Below are 16,951 nucleotides of genomic sequence, written 5' to 3'. Positions count from 1 at the left end.
GAAAAGGAACAGAAAGATTCTTGGATTTTCTTATAGAAACAAAGCTTAGGTTTTCTTCCATGCCAAACAGAAGAAATTTATAAACATTGGTTCTCATTGTGGTTTCAAACTGAAAGCTTACAATCATGGTAATGAAAGCATGCATATTTACTTTTCTAAAGATGTTTTGATGAAAATCAAGAGCCAACTAAACAGAGTGTTTTATTCCAATAGCTGGCTTTACCTGGTCAGTATTACTAGCAAAATCAAAACATGGTCTAGTTCACAGTCCTGCATAATCTGTTCAACAATGTCAGTAATTTCTCTCCTTACAGTACAAATTGATTAAAAATAACTCAAATGAACAAAGCAAAGCAAAATAAAAATCTTTAATAGTGTATTGAATGAAAATGACTCAAACCCAGTATCCACAACAACAAAAAAAAAACCAACAAAACAAAACAGCAAAACGAACCCCAAACCAACCAATCAACAACAAAAAAACCCACAGGAAAAAAAAAAAACCAAATATGTTTCTTTAGAAATAAATACATAAATTCCATTTTGCAAGAGCTAAGGGATGTCTCAAGTGTGTGCACAGGTCAGATGGAGAAAATAACAATGGAAGACAACTAAGTCAGGATACTCTTGAGAAAGCTCAAATTGGTATGACAGGTGATGCAAATTTGGAGAAGTGGGGTGCTGAGGGTGCTGACTGAAATAATTCTGAAAGTGGATAACACATCAACTACATATTCTCTTCTCCTCTTCATCATGGAAGGAGTCAAGGCCTTCTCCTCTGAAGGGAAAAAAAAAAAAAAGAAGGACTTCTCAGAACTAAGTGCATAGTTCAAAAAAATATATGCAATGCAGTCAAAACAAAGCTATGAGAGATTATATGCAGATATTTTAGGAAAAGACTGATCTAGATTATTTTCAATGAGTTCTTGGTACACTCCAATAATATTGTATGGCATTTATATGGGGGTTTTAATATCTTCTAAAAATTATTTTAAGCATTTCATCATTCTTAAACTATTATATATACTAAAATGTTCCTTAATATCTTACAGTTACTTCTTGAATTTACAGAAATACTCTGCAGCACAACTGCTTCTGCTCCATAGCACATACTCATTCACCTACAGTACAGTAGATCCCAACTGTCCAATGTTTTCATATAAACATAATGAAGCATAGTGTACACTATCTTTAGGCAAGTATTCTGTGTATCCATCAGTGCTTTAGAGCTCCAAGCACAGGATCAGCTAAAAACCCCCCAGTGACTATTAGCATATATCTAGTGATTCAATTTTTAACTAACTTTCATTTGAAGATACCTGATTTTAAAAACCTATAATGGAGAAAACAGTGAGTATTCCATGCCCTTGGCCTAACACACTTATTAAGCATCCTGTATGAAATCAATAGCAGGAGCATGCTTAGCTGGGATTCACATCACTGGGACAATTCTCTTTTCGCAACAATTTTCAGTGCATATAACTAGCAATGTAATGTCTTTTCTCTCAGTACCTACCTTCTGAAAAATTCTTTCCACACTTTTATCTTTATTATGCATCTGTTAGAACATTAACCTTGTATTTGCTCCTTTTTCTTTTTTTTTCACAAAACAGAGATTGCACTGTCTTGTCCCTGAAGAAATGGGAGATAACATTTTTGTTTTATTGAAAAGAAGAAAAAGTAAAATTACTCTTTCATTCCTGATTTCCAGAGCACTGTGTAGGGCTAGGAGAACAAAAATAACTCAAAGTAGCTTACCAGACTTTTATCAGAAGAAAAAGACAGTGGATTTGAAGGCTGTGATATTGACACATCAGTTTCACAAGTCAACTGTAGCTTATTTCTCTAGTGAAGGCACATCAGGTCAGAGAAGACAAGAAATCTCATGAAGAAATAGAAGTTAATATATGAACACATTAATTTTCCTTGTCTTTATATTGCATAATACCAGCCATACTTAGCAATCTATACAGAAACATATTTGCAGTGTGATCATGCATGTCCTCCAAGACAGGAATTCAGTACAGAAATTGACAGAGAAAGTGCAAGAGCAGTGAAATTAGCTGTATGTTTTAAATGGCAAAATATATCCACCTGTAGGAAACATATGCTTTCTCTAGGCTGGGGTATACAGTTTTGAAGACAAGTGTACAATTTTCTTCCTGGAGTTTAAAGTGTATATGCAATCAGTAGTACAAAATTATGCTATACAGTCATTAATACCCAGGCAATAGCTATTACTTTTACACATAAACACTTCTGTTCTTTCTCCAGTTTTCAACTACCACACTTCTAGTAGCAGAAACTAAATCATAAAATCACAAAATTATTTTGGTTGGAAGGGACTCTACCGATCTCCTCATATCAATGCCTTTACTGTGGCCAGGGACACCATCCCTTAGACCAGGTTGCTCAGAGTCCCATCCAACCTGGCCTTGAAAACTTCCAGGGATGGGGCATCCAACAGCTTCTCTGGGAAACTTGTTCCAGTGACTCACCACCTTCATGGTAAGTAATTTCTTACCCACACCTATTCTAAACCTACCCACTTTCAGCTCAAAAATATCACCCTTTTCTTGTCACTACCAGTACAAACAGTCCCTTTTCATCCTTTTTATAAGCCACCTTTAGGTACTGGATGTATGCAATGAATTCCCCCTGAAGCCTTCTCTTCTCAATTCTGAGCAACACAGCACAGAAAAAATATTCATATCCCTGATTTCACATGACTGCCTCTAGGTATTTTCTTTCTTATCTACTAGAACCATCATAAAGGGAATTTAAACCCATGGATAATGACTCACACTTCTTTTAGATGGCATATAGCTTAACATTGCTGTTCATACTCATGCCAAGCCTGTGATAATTACAAAAATTTCTTGCCAAGTTAAACATCTGTGATTAGAACACGGAAGCCTCTAAACTTCTTAGATGGTATGCCCTGTAAAATATGCTTTTTTACTGTCCTGTCATGTTTGCTGGCTTTCAAATGAAGGTTAAAGGGAAGATGTGGCAGTCATCTGAAGAAAATCAAGCAAATTAAAGAAGCCTTACAGTATGCCAGTAACACTGAAACAATTAGACTTGTATTAACAACCCATAGATGCAAAATCATTACATGCACATATATTCTCTTAATGAGCCGCTGCTGTGTAGAGATGCGTTTTCATCAGGCAGCATGTTCAACAGTCATTATTCAATGGCCCTAGATCAAGAATAAAGTAGAATATGCTGACACTCTCACTAAGGAACTTCTAGAAAATGTAATTTATCAGAAATGCATAGTGTCAGAGGCTGTTAAAGGTAAACAGGAATGTTGTCTGGAAAAGCAGCCCAATGTACTGCAGTCATATAATTTGGATCCTGCCATGACTCACAATATGGAGCCAAACACAGACTGTATGAAAGTCAACAATGAAAATCACAGTCCTCCTTACTACAGAATCTGGGGTGTAAGATTCAGTGCAGTATTCTGTATGGCTACTGGTCATTTAAGAGTACCACAATTTGGCAGAGAAACAAACCCCCAAACCTTGCTCTCCAGCTGGCCCTCAGAAATCAAAGGAGCTGGATATGACAAGGCTTAATTCCTGTTTATAACCAATTGGGTACTGTAAATCTGGTCACATTCCCCAGTGCAACAATAGTGTGGGTTAAACTATTAGACTGGTCTCATTCACTATCACAAATTCACTAATACTGCAGTTATCCATTTCAACACTATGTCTGATTGAGCTCAATAAGAACTTTCACAAACATGGATTCACTAGCATGCTTTTACTGGAGTCACAGATTACAGTTTATTTTATATTGCTGGTAATAAATTCACTAGCCTTGTAAGATATAAATGTACTGTGCCATGTACAGATGTTCCCAGGTATACTCAATGCAGTTGGACAAATCTCACCAAAGAGGTACCATTTCTTTGTGGAGGAGAGATAAGCAAATCCATCCATTTGTCTCTAAGGTAGATGTATGCTCATTCTCTAACACTGAGAAGTTCAGACACAAATTTATACTTTTGGTAGAAGTGGAGATGTGTCTCTAGTCCAGTATTTTGTTGTTGCCATCATAAAGGTGGTGGAGGAGGTCAACTGGTATGCTAAAGAGAGATACAGAGAGTAACAGATTTACAGACTGTGGGTTGCATATAGACTGAACAGGAGCATCACACCTTAGCTTCACTCCCTCTTCTCCCTGTTTGATTGCAGTGATAAAAGATGTCCAGCCTCCACCTGATAGCCTGTCGCAGCTTCAGCGTGACATCATGCAAATGGTAATCTTAGTCACACACCTCATGGCATATGTCATGCCTGTAGGACTGATTTCTAACAGATATCCGTGAAAGAATCATTTTATTATCACATCAGGGACTACCACTGCCATCTGATCTCTAAAGCCCTCCCTTTGAGGTTTTGGGTGCAAAGGCTTTAGAACCACAGCTATAAAAGAATTTGAAGTTCACCCAAGCGTGTTGCAATAATCCATTTATTTTTACCCAGTTTATTTGTTTCTTTTCAATGCTGAACATGAAAGTTTACATAATATTAATTGAAATAGCAAAAGTATGGAAAAAAATTATCAAAACAAGGCAACCCACTGTGTGTATTTTATGCTTGAATACCAAATAACTGTATGTTTTGTCTTCTATTTCAGTATGAAAATGCATGTGATCTATGTAGTCTTCTAAAAATTGTATGTTTTCCACCATTTTTTATCCTCAATGCTTTTTAAAGATGCATTAATGATATGTAAAATTAATATTCCAGACATTCATTAATGTTGTGATAAAAGCTGCAGTTTCCCCACCCATTTCTTTCTTAATGTGTAGCCACCTCCCATTGTTCTGCCTTTCCCCGCCCCACGTGGTCCTGGCCACTCCCTTGGGTTTTCCCTACTGGTTCCTGTACCCTAACTCTGCCCATGTACTGCCCCTGTGCCCAGAGGTCACTGGGCCAGTGTGCTGTCCCCGCGCCCCTGTGTCCCTAGAAAACTCCTGACCCTCCACCATGTTGTTGTCTATGCACGTGGTGTATGCACCACATGTGGCTATGCATGTGGATGTCTATGCACATGGTCAATGCACCAGGGGAAGTCTTCGCCCACGAGGCATCTCTGCCTCTGGGAGGTCATTGGCCTCTGCTGCACCATGTGAATAAACATCTTCTATGGACACGACACACAGACTCTCCTGGCCTCCTTTATCATCGCCAGTTGTGGAAGCAGACCAGAGAAACTGAGCAAGCTTTATAGCTCCCCGGCAGGTGAGAGCGCAGTGACCAGCCCTGGGACAGAGGGTTTTGTGCACTGAGGCGCTGAAGTGAGCTGGGCAGAGATGCTCTTGGGTAAGGTCTGCTATAGTATCCTTTTAACCGCAGCACATTAACTTCCATTCAAATTAAAAACTGCATTTGAATTTCACATGTCCATCTTAACATTCATGTACAGTGGTTATCAAATAGCACATAGCTTCCATGTTACCAGCACCACGTAATTTGGCAAACTTTTGCATAAGACATAAAGTACTGAAAAGCCTCCCTCATTTTTTTCAACAGGCCCTGAAGACAGAAATCCTGTTTTAATTTCAATAAGTGTTTTCTTTTTTGACAAGCATCTTTTCAAATGAAATAGACAACATAGGCACGGTTTTCTCAAAGATCACTTTCACAGTTGAAGAAGTTTTAAGAAGACTGCATATAATTGACAGTACAGTCATTGCTATTTTTACCAATATGATTCTATCCATTTCAATTATACTAGCTTAGAACTGAAGTGGCAAATCGCACCCTCTGGAAACTACAGAACAAACTAAAAAATGATTCAGTGTCATTGTTATATGAAACTATTTTCTTATTTCTGCTTCACCTACACTTAAATGACTCATATTTTTGAGTAACCTCAGCTTTCTCATCTGTCAGTGAGAGGTTCAGGACCCAAGGCAAGAAGACTCAACTATTTTTTATTTTCTTTTTTTAAAGGGACAAATAGTCATAACAATGAAATCTGTAACTTCATTATTGTCTCTGTTTCCCTCAAGCACCACTCAAAACCTGTATACTACTAAGAGGGAATTATTTCAAAGATTTGGTGTTGTTTTGCTTCTTTTTCCCTTAAGGACAATCCCTGCCAAGAATTTCCAGTTAATATTGTTGAAAGTTTTTAGCCTTATGGATATTCCTACTGCATGAATAATTGTTGTCAGGCTATTTTATCGTTAGTTACAAATATCAGTATTATCTGATCCTATACAGACATACTTAATTTTCTCATTCACAGCATGAGCCTCCGTAACTTACTTATCAATGATAAACGTAAGCATGAAAAGCTTGTATTCATCTTGAAAATATCCTAAGGCACTCCTGGTTAAGCACACACATTGTGCATAAAAGGAATCTGAACTATGTGTGACAATTAATTATCTGGAAACAAGAGCCATGAATAGTTCAGAAAACCAATTAATTGCTTATTTAAATTAAGTTAGAAAAAAATAACGATCTAAGTTACACATGCCCATCTTGAATTACTTGAGAAATGAAATCTTGGAAAAGTAACCTGTATATATCATGACTTTAGAGCTATGTTTTCTTTCATACTGAGTTTCTTTTCTTTTTCGTGCAAGTCGTCAAAATGGAAGACAAATATGCTTTCTGTGTAATTAGAAAATAAATCTGAACCAATGTACCAAATACAAAATTTGCCAAACTGCAGTAAATTTTCTCACTTACACCTTTATTTCACCCCCTTTAGAAAAGTGTGGAAAATTTAATCACAGAAATTACAAGGTGTGGTGGAGAAAATAAATTACTGGTTTCCTCAACACCTGCAGAAACTACTTCATTTGCTCACATCTTATTTTGTTTCTTTGGTGAGTGTTATGGATAGTGTCTAAATAGATTACACAAATAGCAACAACCTTCAGATATAAGATAAATGTAATGGCTTCCTTTTTAACATTCTGGTCCACACTTTGTATGAAATAACTATACTTACAAACAAGAACATACACTTCACATACAATTACCAGCAGTGTTAGCTATGCCATTTTTACTCCTTAAGAAGATTAATCTATGCTTTAACAAAATGTTAGCTTTCACCTGGTCTGCCACCTGGGGAGAAGACATCTCAGGGTCTCTCTCATATCAGGGGACACACACAACGCACACCACCTATGTTTCTGTTTCAAAGATCCTATTTCTGTCCCTTTCAATTTACAAAAATACTCCTCCAAAGTAAAAGGTAAAATCCTCAAGTTTGCAAGGCTTGTCATTGAGGAGTTCCACTGGTAGTGAATTAACACGTTTAATAAAACTTTGGCCTTCAGAGAAGCAGGCTACAAAATAATATAAAGATGCCTGCAGGGATGGACTTCCCAACTCCAAATGGGTGCTCTCCCACTGCAGTGACTGAATTTCTCCAGATGAGGCTTAGAACAAGCCCTGCTCTGTTCCACTGAGTGGGCTTTTGAGTGGCATGCAGCTGTGACACAAACACTGTGGTATCCTGCCTGCTATTTATGGACATGTCAGTGAATTTCTGATGATAACTGATTATTTGATTTTGTCACTGACAGGAAGACACATCAGTGACCTTTTAGCCAATGAACTCCAGAGCAGGAAAAAGGGAGAAATCACACTTAACATTTTCTTTTTCTTTTTTTCCCAACTTTATCTCAACGGCATTTAATATTGAAAGGGAAGTTGCTAGATCTATTGTGTTAGCTTCAACTGGCACAATATACTAGGTAACACGTGTTACTGTACCCTAGGGAAAACAGAATCTATCACGAGACAGATATGGATATAAATGGCCTGGGTTGGAAGGGACCTTAAAGATCATCCAATTCCAGCCCCCCCACCATGGGCAGGGACAACTTTCACTAGACCACATTTCTCAGAGCTCCATCCAACCCAGCCTTGAACACTTCCAGTGATGAGGCACCCCCAAATTCTCCAGCCAGATTGTTCCAGGGTCTCACCACACTCACGGTAAAGAATGCTTTCCAAACCTAGAGTCTCTCATTTTATAGCCATTATCCCTTGTCTTGTCTCTGACCTTGTAAATAGCTTCCCTCCATCTTTCCTAAAGGCTCCCTTCAGGTACTGAAAAGCTGCAGCACGCCACCCTAAAGCCTTCTTCATTCTAGGCTGAACAATACCAATTCTCTTAGCCTTTTCTCATAATGAGGAGAGTTGCCCCATCCTCTGGCCTCCGCTGGATTCATTCAGAAAGTTCTATTCTCCACAAAATCCAGATTATTTTTATTTCCTCATAATTCTCTTTGACTGTTCTACATGACAGCTCAGATCTGATCTATGTAAATAGCTGGGGCAAGACCCAGGGGTTTGCAACTTGCTACTCTTACCTTATGGCAGACTTCCCTTTCATTCTGCCTGCCCAGCCTTGACTGCTTTGGCACTTCAGCAGTTCTTTAGATGCTCTCTACAAATAGTCAAGACTGACGATTTGATACCCATAGCTGCACTAGGTGTCACAATGTTTTGATAATTAGTGTAAAGTTTGCATCCAACATTTATGGTTAAGTGCCAGATCTAATTTTAGATGTTACACATTTGCACATAAATGTGCAATACATCTGATCCACCCACAAAAAATAAAAAGTTTACTACTCAAATGCAAAACATCTGTACAAGGGAAACATTAAAATTTTATGCTTTTCAAACTTGTTAGGGTCTCTGTGCAGGTTCTTAAAGGATGCCTGTGCATGGAAAGTGAAGAGGCACAAAGATTTTTAGATTGCTCAGAGCCCCTGCCATGTCTTGACCCTGAGAATCTGAAATCTTAGACAAAATTCACTGCTTTAAAAGCAATTAGGCCTGAGGGGAAAAGGAGGTGGGGTAAGGCAAACCATCAGATGATGAAGAGGATGGAAAGTAAATCCTTAAAGAAAAAGAAACCTTGGCTAGCACTGTTTTTAGAATTCAAAACTCTACATTTTGGTTAAATCTGATGTTCAATCAAAAAGAATAAATGGAAGCTTTGCATTTCTGTGATATCCATCAACATCTTTTAACACATGAGGAAATTGACAGGCAAAGAACAGTATTTTAGGTGAGTCTTAGTTTTGAGTGTCTCCAATGTTGAATATTCATATGCAATAAACTCCACTGATAAAAAGCTGTGCCCCGTAGAATCTTTTAGATTACATAAGAAGTTTATGGCAGAGCTGGAATAATCTCTGTCTACCAAGCCAGTCCTGAACTACAAGCTGATCCTCCTTCTGGGAGGCTTAAAACTATATCATAATGACACTTCTGTTTTCCTGTTCACAATTCTGCAGCTTCTCCTGGAGACTCCAACCTGAAATACAGACTAAAACTGATGTATCTTAAGTGTGAACTCCTTAAAAGTCTTTTGAGAAGTCAGTGTGCAGTTCTTGTTTACTTCTGATTCACTCTCCTTAAAGAGATTGTTTAGACTGTTCTTAATCTGTAAGCAATACCAAAATAAGTCAAAAGGTATATCTTCAACAACTTTCTTCCCAGAATAAGGTATAGAATAAAGTCTTCTTTACATACAACTACATGCAGACAGTTTCTGCTACCCTCAATATTAGCAGCACTTACTAACACTTGTTATCATTGTCCATAGTATTGTACAAATAATTAAAATCAACCATAAAAGAACTGCATTTCATATGACCAGTTTATTTACAGATAATTTACTATTCCACTCTGTAAAATTTGTATAGGATTCATGCAATAAGTAAGAATTGCTTCCTGGTGCTTCTGACTTCTGAAACTAAGAAAAATATATTAATATATCATAGAAAAATTTTAAAAATATTTAAGTACATAAAATGCTTTTGCATTTTACTATACACCAAATGTATGCTATTTATTTTAGTATATATAAAAATATCTTATATAGAGTTTAAATCAAAATAGAGCATATAGCAAAATATTAAAGTATATTAAAAATATTTCAGTATATAATTCTCCTATACAATTTTTCTCACACAGAAGTGTTTATCAGAGTCCATCTTCTGTCTTTCTAAAATACTAACTTTAAGATTTTCTCTTATTTTCTTTTGCAAAGCAATAGTAAAATCCAGTTTTTCCTGAATCTTCATTCTATTGATTTTACTTTAAAATACATTAACTGGGAACAGAGCAAGGCACATGATCTTGTAGATGGTGTAACAATACTAACTCATTCAAATGCTTACATTAAAATTTAAACAACTTGAAATAATCTGACAAATCTATATCCAGCAGAGCATTGTCGTCAAAAATCTGACAGCACCCCAACTCTGTGCAGGCACTGATCAAGCCCAAGTTTCAGTGAAACAAGAAAAGCATATAATAAAAAAGAAATATTTGCATATGGGTGTGGTGGATGTAGACAGGACAAATTGCATAGATTTTCAGCTGAGGGTAAATTATTAGTAAAATTAGTAAAAAAGCTGAGAAATTCTCCCCAGTTCATCTTCTGACCAAAATATGTGAGGCAGAGCTGAGGGCTTGAACACACTGAATTGAAAGGACCTTTCAAAATGGTGAAAGTGCAACTTAAATGTCAGCATCCAAGAACATACGTGTTAATTGTTTTGACCACAAGGGTAAGGTATGACTCAGGTAATACAGGATTAGGGGTTATAAATATTTGCAAAGACTCTTAGCAACAACAGGAACATCCTGCTCCTATTGTTGAAGGAGACGTAGTCACCTGCATTAATGCTTTAATTTTGTCTTTACTGTGCTGATGAGCAGGTCATCTAATTGAGCAGTTCAATGTATTGATCTGACAGCCACTTAAAATATCCATTTGGCTTCAGGCAGCATTAGCAGTTCTGTAGGTATGCAGCGTCTCTGTAGCAGACACTCTATCAGAATGAATTGTGCGATAACACTCCCTCTACACAGCATTAATGTTCTTGCAACATTATTTTTGTGTGCTTTTACCTACACAATATGTTTTAATCAGTACATTTGCTTCATTTCTTCTAGCTGATAAAGAAATTCCACTCACATAGAGGTGATGTAGGAGATAAAGCAAGCTATGAAACACTCCTCTTGTAAGAAAAAACACATTTGTCAGTGAAAGCATCACACTGGTTTTAGTGCTTTATTTGATGATACAAATGAAAAACCAAGCCAGCAACAGCAATGTGTAAATATTTCTCAAGAGTTCCTTTGCTTCTAGAAAATGTTCCACACGAAAGATGTAGATGGATTTGAACTGCTAGGCTTCCTCCTGAAAATCAGTACAAATAATGTGCCAAGTGAACTGCAGCATAATGTCATATCAGGATCCAAGGCAGCTCTCAAGTTCATTCAGGGGTCTTATCAGATTGTAATTTGGCCAGAATCCCCAGCAAAACTATTCTTAGGGTTGTTTTTTTAACAATAAACCAGTCAACCTAGGAGAACTGGAGGGATGGCATTAAGGAAACAGCTCTAGGAAATAATATCATGTGGATGCTTTTTTAAATTTAAGTATATATGTTTGTACTTTAATTTCTCAGTTGCCTCCACTTGCTTATTTTATTCATCATAAAACAAGTCTGAGTGTTTTCAGAAGTCATTATTTTACTAGCCTGCAGTAAAGCTACTAAACCAGTATTTTTTATTATTTTAAGGCATCTAGGTTTTATTTGCAGAGCTCATTTTTTTATCAGTACATTAACAAAGATTTTTTTTAAACTCAAATAGGTCTATTCAATCTCTTCCCAGCTATTAATTAATCTATGAGTACTTTGAGAAGAACAACACAAACGCCAACTTTAAAATTACTTTAAAATTACTTTAAAATAAGGTAATTTTAATAACTCTAACATTTACTTCCTTTGGGCCCTTGGCAAAACTCTTGGTGACTGATGACTTTGCCAATTTCATAATAAGAGGCACAAGACAACTGATCATCACTATTTTACAGGCTATTTTTAGAATATGTATATATAAGCACTGCACACATACATACTGTATCGTCTTCTGTATTATGACTTAAACTACAATCAGCAATATAGGATTTTAACTAGTAGAAAAGTGAGAGGATGATGGAGACACAGTTTGTGGAATCACCAGAATTATTTATTAATTCAGTGTAAAGAAAAAAGCATGATCTTGGCTTAAAGAGATCACTGGGTAAAATCATTGAGCCAATGAATTTTAAAAGACTTATGGAATTTCTTTCCCCCTAGGATAATCAGAAACTCACGTGCCGAGAAACAGCTTTAATTTAAGCTAAAAGCACTGCAGAGAGTTTTCATCTTCCAATGATATTTTCTTCTTTAATCAATTTATAACCAATGCTATTTCCCTAACTTCTTATCTGGTGTTGGATAAAATATCCTGTGGATTTGAATACCACATATACAAAATAGTGACGGGCAGTCATCTGGAAAGTTGCTGCTCTTTATTCAGTAACCTAGCAGCTACCTAAGTACTTTCTAGTGGTCATTAGATGAGAGAATGCATAGAGTTCAAACACTGGGGGAAAATTGTAAGACAAACCCAGCATGGTAAATTAACGAAATACATGAAAAGTTAAATGTCATTCTGCAACTTTGTTCCTTTAATCTTCTTTCCTTAATTTAGCACTGTTACCTAGAAATGGAGTTGCTATGTGTGTAACTGTTTTACTTGTAGATCTGTTTCCTATTCCACAGAAGGCAAACAGATGCTGAAGTGTTGCCCTTCATAAGAGATGAGAATGAATCAAAAAGAAAATTATGTTGAAAAGATGAGCCACTAGCGTGGAACTATTGTTAGTAACTAGGAGGGCAAAAAGGAGAGTTGAAGAACATACTTAAGTTGTAGGTATTACCTAAGAACTCAGCCACCAGCCTTTTAAAGGAATAATCTCACATTTACAGGTAAAGACCTTGTTACAGGAACTACACCGGAGCTATATTTTATGAGTCATGCAATCAGCTGCTAACCTGCATTCCACAAGAAGCAGTTCTTCCAGTCTTTTTGCTTGGGTATCTTCTAAAACAAAATATTAACAGGTTCCCTCTCAGAAAGGTTGCAAGCAAAACTCCCCTCTCACTAACACTGGGTGTACCAGTCCTCTTACTATGTTATGAAACTGGCTTTTTGAAAAGGTGATTTTTATCTATGCCAATAAAGTAATCTATTCAGCAGTTAGTGAGGTACAGCTTTTCCTTATCAACCGCTTAAATTGGCTTTAAACCTTGTGGCAGACTAATATTTTGAGATTCAGAGAAAAATATCACTATTTTTCATATATATTTCAAGTGATAAAATCATTTACATTCCTGTTTATGTCACAGCTTGTGTCAAAAATTTTTGCCAAGTATCACCTGCCTTTGTAAGCTATGAAGAGCAGTTGATCTCTTTATGTTCAAGCACCAATCTAAATATTTTCATCTCCTCATAAAACCTTCATTCCATAATGCTTATCCCTTAGTGTTAAGAAGATGGAATCAGCTCAGGATTAGGAAAAAGATTTTTTCAAAGGTGTTTGGTTTAATTTGATCTTACTGGGAGCTAAGTCCTTCAATACAATAAAACCTGTCTTGACTCAGATGAGGAAGTCCAGAACAAGTGGTTCCTTATGTAAGAGTTCCATTTTTCTATACCTCTTGAATGTAAAACTTTCCTTTATCTTGTTTTAAAGGAAAGTGATTCCAACACAGTATCAGCAATATGCAACACCTTTTTTTTCTCTTTTACAAGTGATCCATAAGAATACTAATCGAAATAGAATACTGATCAACTAATGAAAACTGACAGTTTATATTCCCACTCTTTATTAAATACACCCACATAATAATCACTCTTCTCAAAAAAGTGTTTTCTTAATAGAGTCAGCAGCTCTGAGCTGAGGAAAACTCCTATGAGATCCCTTTGAGAAGAAAATGACTGGTTTGTTCTGTCAGCAATGTTGCAGGGACTCTGCTTAGAAACACCTAATGTTCTTAAAGCTCTCTGCATCAAGAAAAAAATATTTGTAATTCTACTGAGACCAGTCAGTCCTGATCTGAGTATGCAAGGACAGAAAGAGAGATTAAATCTGCTTGATTCAACTCTGTTAACCTCTGTTTCTAGCATTACCTGCCATAACAGGAGTTTAGCATAAACTTATCAAACATTGACTATGCACTCAATAACTTTCAGACAATCCTTCTGCTCTTTTATTTTATTTTTTTTTTAATAGTCCTTTCACCTGTTCCCCTTCACAGCAAGGACAATGTTCCATGCGTATATGAGTGAATGAATAGTGAGGGCTCCTTTGTATTTTTAAAATTTTTTATTATTTCTACAAATTTTGTCTTTTATCCCTTGCTTATGGATCCCTTGCAGGAATTACAAGACACTAAATCTTTTCAGTTCCTTGGCAAGTAACTTAACTAAAACATTTGTTTTGGTAATGAAAATATGCTTCATCCTTTCTCAGAGACAATTTCCTCAAAAAACTTCACTATAGAGAAAGAGTGTAAAAAACACATCTGACTACCTGACGACTTACAGAATTGAAAAGGATTCTGATATCCACCTAGTTCCTTTCCTTCTTCTCTTTATTCAGTGCAGAAGAAGTTCCTTGCCTTGCCTCCTCAATGGAAACATAGGGCAATGAAATATTCTAGTACAATAACATGTTACAGACAGAACTTACCAGTAAAGCAGCAGATTTCCCTCACTCAACTGAGCAGCTTCTCATATTTGGCTGTGGATGGGCTTTTTTTTTTTCAAGTCTCAAGAATTGCCACAAACAAATAAGACTGGGATTTGCAGTTCAGTGAAAAAAATTCCTTAAATCTTACATGCCTCTTGTACTTTGCTACAGTTGGGTTCAGACTGCTGTCATAATGGCAATCCACTTTGCCAGTTTTGTCTTTGACATTGACATTAGCCACAACTTAGAGGTTTTCACACAACTGAAGAATTCCACAGGAAAAGGAAGAACTAGAGTGAATGATCAGTCTTCTTCAGAGCTCTGCTTGAAACTTCAGCAATTTAAACTCTTGCCTGGAAGGTTTCAAACCAATATGATGGGCAAAAAGGGAAATTACGTGAAGTCAGTGTCATTGACAGTCTAAAGTTGACATAAGAGGTAAATATACTAGAGAAACAACTAAAACAAGATAATCTAATGTGATCTTTTAAAAACATCTCAGTATACTTACTGATGGAAAGCCAAGGTTCAGCAGCCACTGCTGATTGAGATCAAGATTTTTTTCGTATTTTGAGCTATCAGAAGTATCTGTGAAATACAAAATGAGAAAAGTAAAAATCTAAGTCCAAGAAAAATAAAAACAAAAGCAAATGTTCTGTATCCATCTCCCTTCTATCATTGTCCGCAGTGTTTGAGCATTTTGTTGCCACATTTTTTCTTCCCTTATGAAGCTATAGATTAACACTTGAGTTCAAATATGAAATTTGAGAAAAATCTTGAGACTAAGATATCTTTCTTTTTGGATAAAAAACTATGAATGTTTGGGGCTTCCTAGATTACAGCATTGTATTTATTATACCCATCCCTTTCCACTGATTGGGGTTTTTTGCAAGTTCTACATATTTTATGGGAGTTCTGAAAATGTTTATTTTAAGTGTAGAATTTGAAATAAAGTTTTATTCTAAGTCTTTCCTGGGCATGCCACACACAGACAAAGTGAGTGTCGTCTCAATTTGGAGACCAGATAGGAAATGGTTGCCAAAAGGAGTTTCAATATATTGTTCTGCAGAGGTTATCTTACTTTTTACACAGTCTCTGAAGTTTAATATTAACATGGAAAAAAAAAAAGGCTAGTTATTAAGCCCCATGCTACCATACTGTATATTACTGAAGGAAGCTTTATTTTTCATAGATGTTGTGCTGAATTTTTGCCTTTTTCTTTTATATATTCTCTGTATTTTTTGCACATATATTTGTAACTTTGTAGCTTATTGTTGTATTAGTGGCTGGTTTTCCCAGTTGTTTTCCATACCCTTTCTCTAGGCAGAAAGACAAAATACATCTCAAGGCCCTAACCTATCTTGGTTCTGCCTGGCTACCAAGGTGGACACCAGCTCTTCGAGATATATTTGCATAAACAAAGCTTAGTTTCTATCTGAGTGGGGGCGATTTAGAGAGGGTTGTGATGTCTAAACGCAGGCTACTGAAACAGAGGCCAAGACAAATTAGGAGTATAAAAAGCGGACAATTTTATTCAAGGCCTTCAAGGTACATCCAGGCAAGCAAAGTCTCCCTCAAAGGGACTACACCCAAAATGGACACTGGGTCACGAGCCCTTCACCTTTTATAAGTTCTGTCCTATTAGCATATTGGCCCCTAATTCTCCAATCACACCCTCAGGCGATAATGCTAATGACCCCAGGCCCACTCCACCCATTTCACCATTGTTTATATATTTTGGGGCCCTAGGGCCCAAATGTGTCCTTGGATTTTCTATTCAGAGGGATTGTTTTGGCTGAAGGTGTTGGAAATGGAGGTTTTTAGCACTTTATAAGAAGCACAGAACTACACCAGGTTACAGATAAAGAAGAGTGAAAAACTAGAAATTATTAAGGCATCATTATTATTCAGTGCAGCATTCCTTCTCCACATGCTGCAAAGAGGAGTGCAGTCTGAGCCGGGACATGCCGGTGCACGGGCGGCTGCAGGGCACTGCGGCGGGCTGTGGAGCTCGGGGGACAGGAACTAGCGATGAAGCAGGTGGAAATAAGAGATGCAGACTCCCAGGCTAGGATTCTCCAGGGAAGTTTATTGAGGATAAAGGGGATGAGGAGCGAGGGGCAGCAAGGTGGGGGGAGAATTGGAGGCTGAGAGCCCCGAACACCTTGGGACAGGGGTTTTTGAGGGACAGAGAAAGGGGAGTGGTTGGCTTGGAGGAGCCAACCAGGGAGAGACAGGTGGGTGGAGAGAGGGAGGGACAAAGGGGTATAAACCAATAACAGAACAACGGGGAGAGGGACAAAAATAGAGGTCCAATGGGGTGCCAACTGGGGGAGAACTCTCTAAAACA

The 16,951-nt window shown here is 37.1% G+C and overlaps 1 long non-coding RNA gene across 2 annotated transcripts; it reads right to left on the bottom strand.

Annotated features, from left to right (window-relative positions):
• Nucleotides 1-499: 499 nt before the first annotated feature.
• LOC146424693 (uncharacterized) lies at nt 500-15,192 on the bottom strand. Of its 2 annotated transcripts, none has more exons than XR_014846826.1 (3): nt 15,113-15,192; nt 1,517-1,632; nt 500-778 (listed from the first exon to the last, which is right to left on the bottom strand). It is a non-coding gene; the product is annotated as an uncharacterized LOC146424693 (long non-coding RNA). The 2 variants fall into 2 exon arrangements; XR_014846825.1 differs by lacking the exon at nt 15,113-15,192 and adding an exon at nt 1,759-3,769.
• Nucleotides 15,193-16,951: the final 1,759 nt, after the last annotated feature.

The sequence above is a fragment of the Lichenostomus cassidix genome, chromosome Z (assembly GCF_008360975.1).
Source record: "Lichenostomus cassidix isolate B80296 chromosome Z, HeHo_3.0, whole genome shotgun sequence".
Lineage (NCBI taxonomy): Eukaryota > Metazoa > Chordata > Aves > Passeriformes > Meliphagidae > Lichenostomus > Lichenostomus cassidix.
The sequence above is the reverse complement of the archived record's forward strand: the minus strand, read 5'-3'. Positions and strand labels throughout refer to the sequence as shown.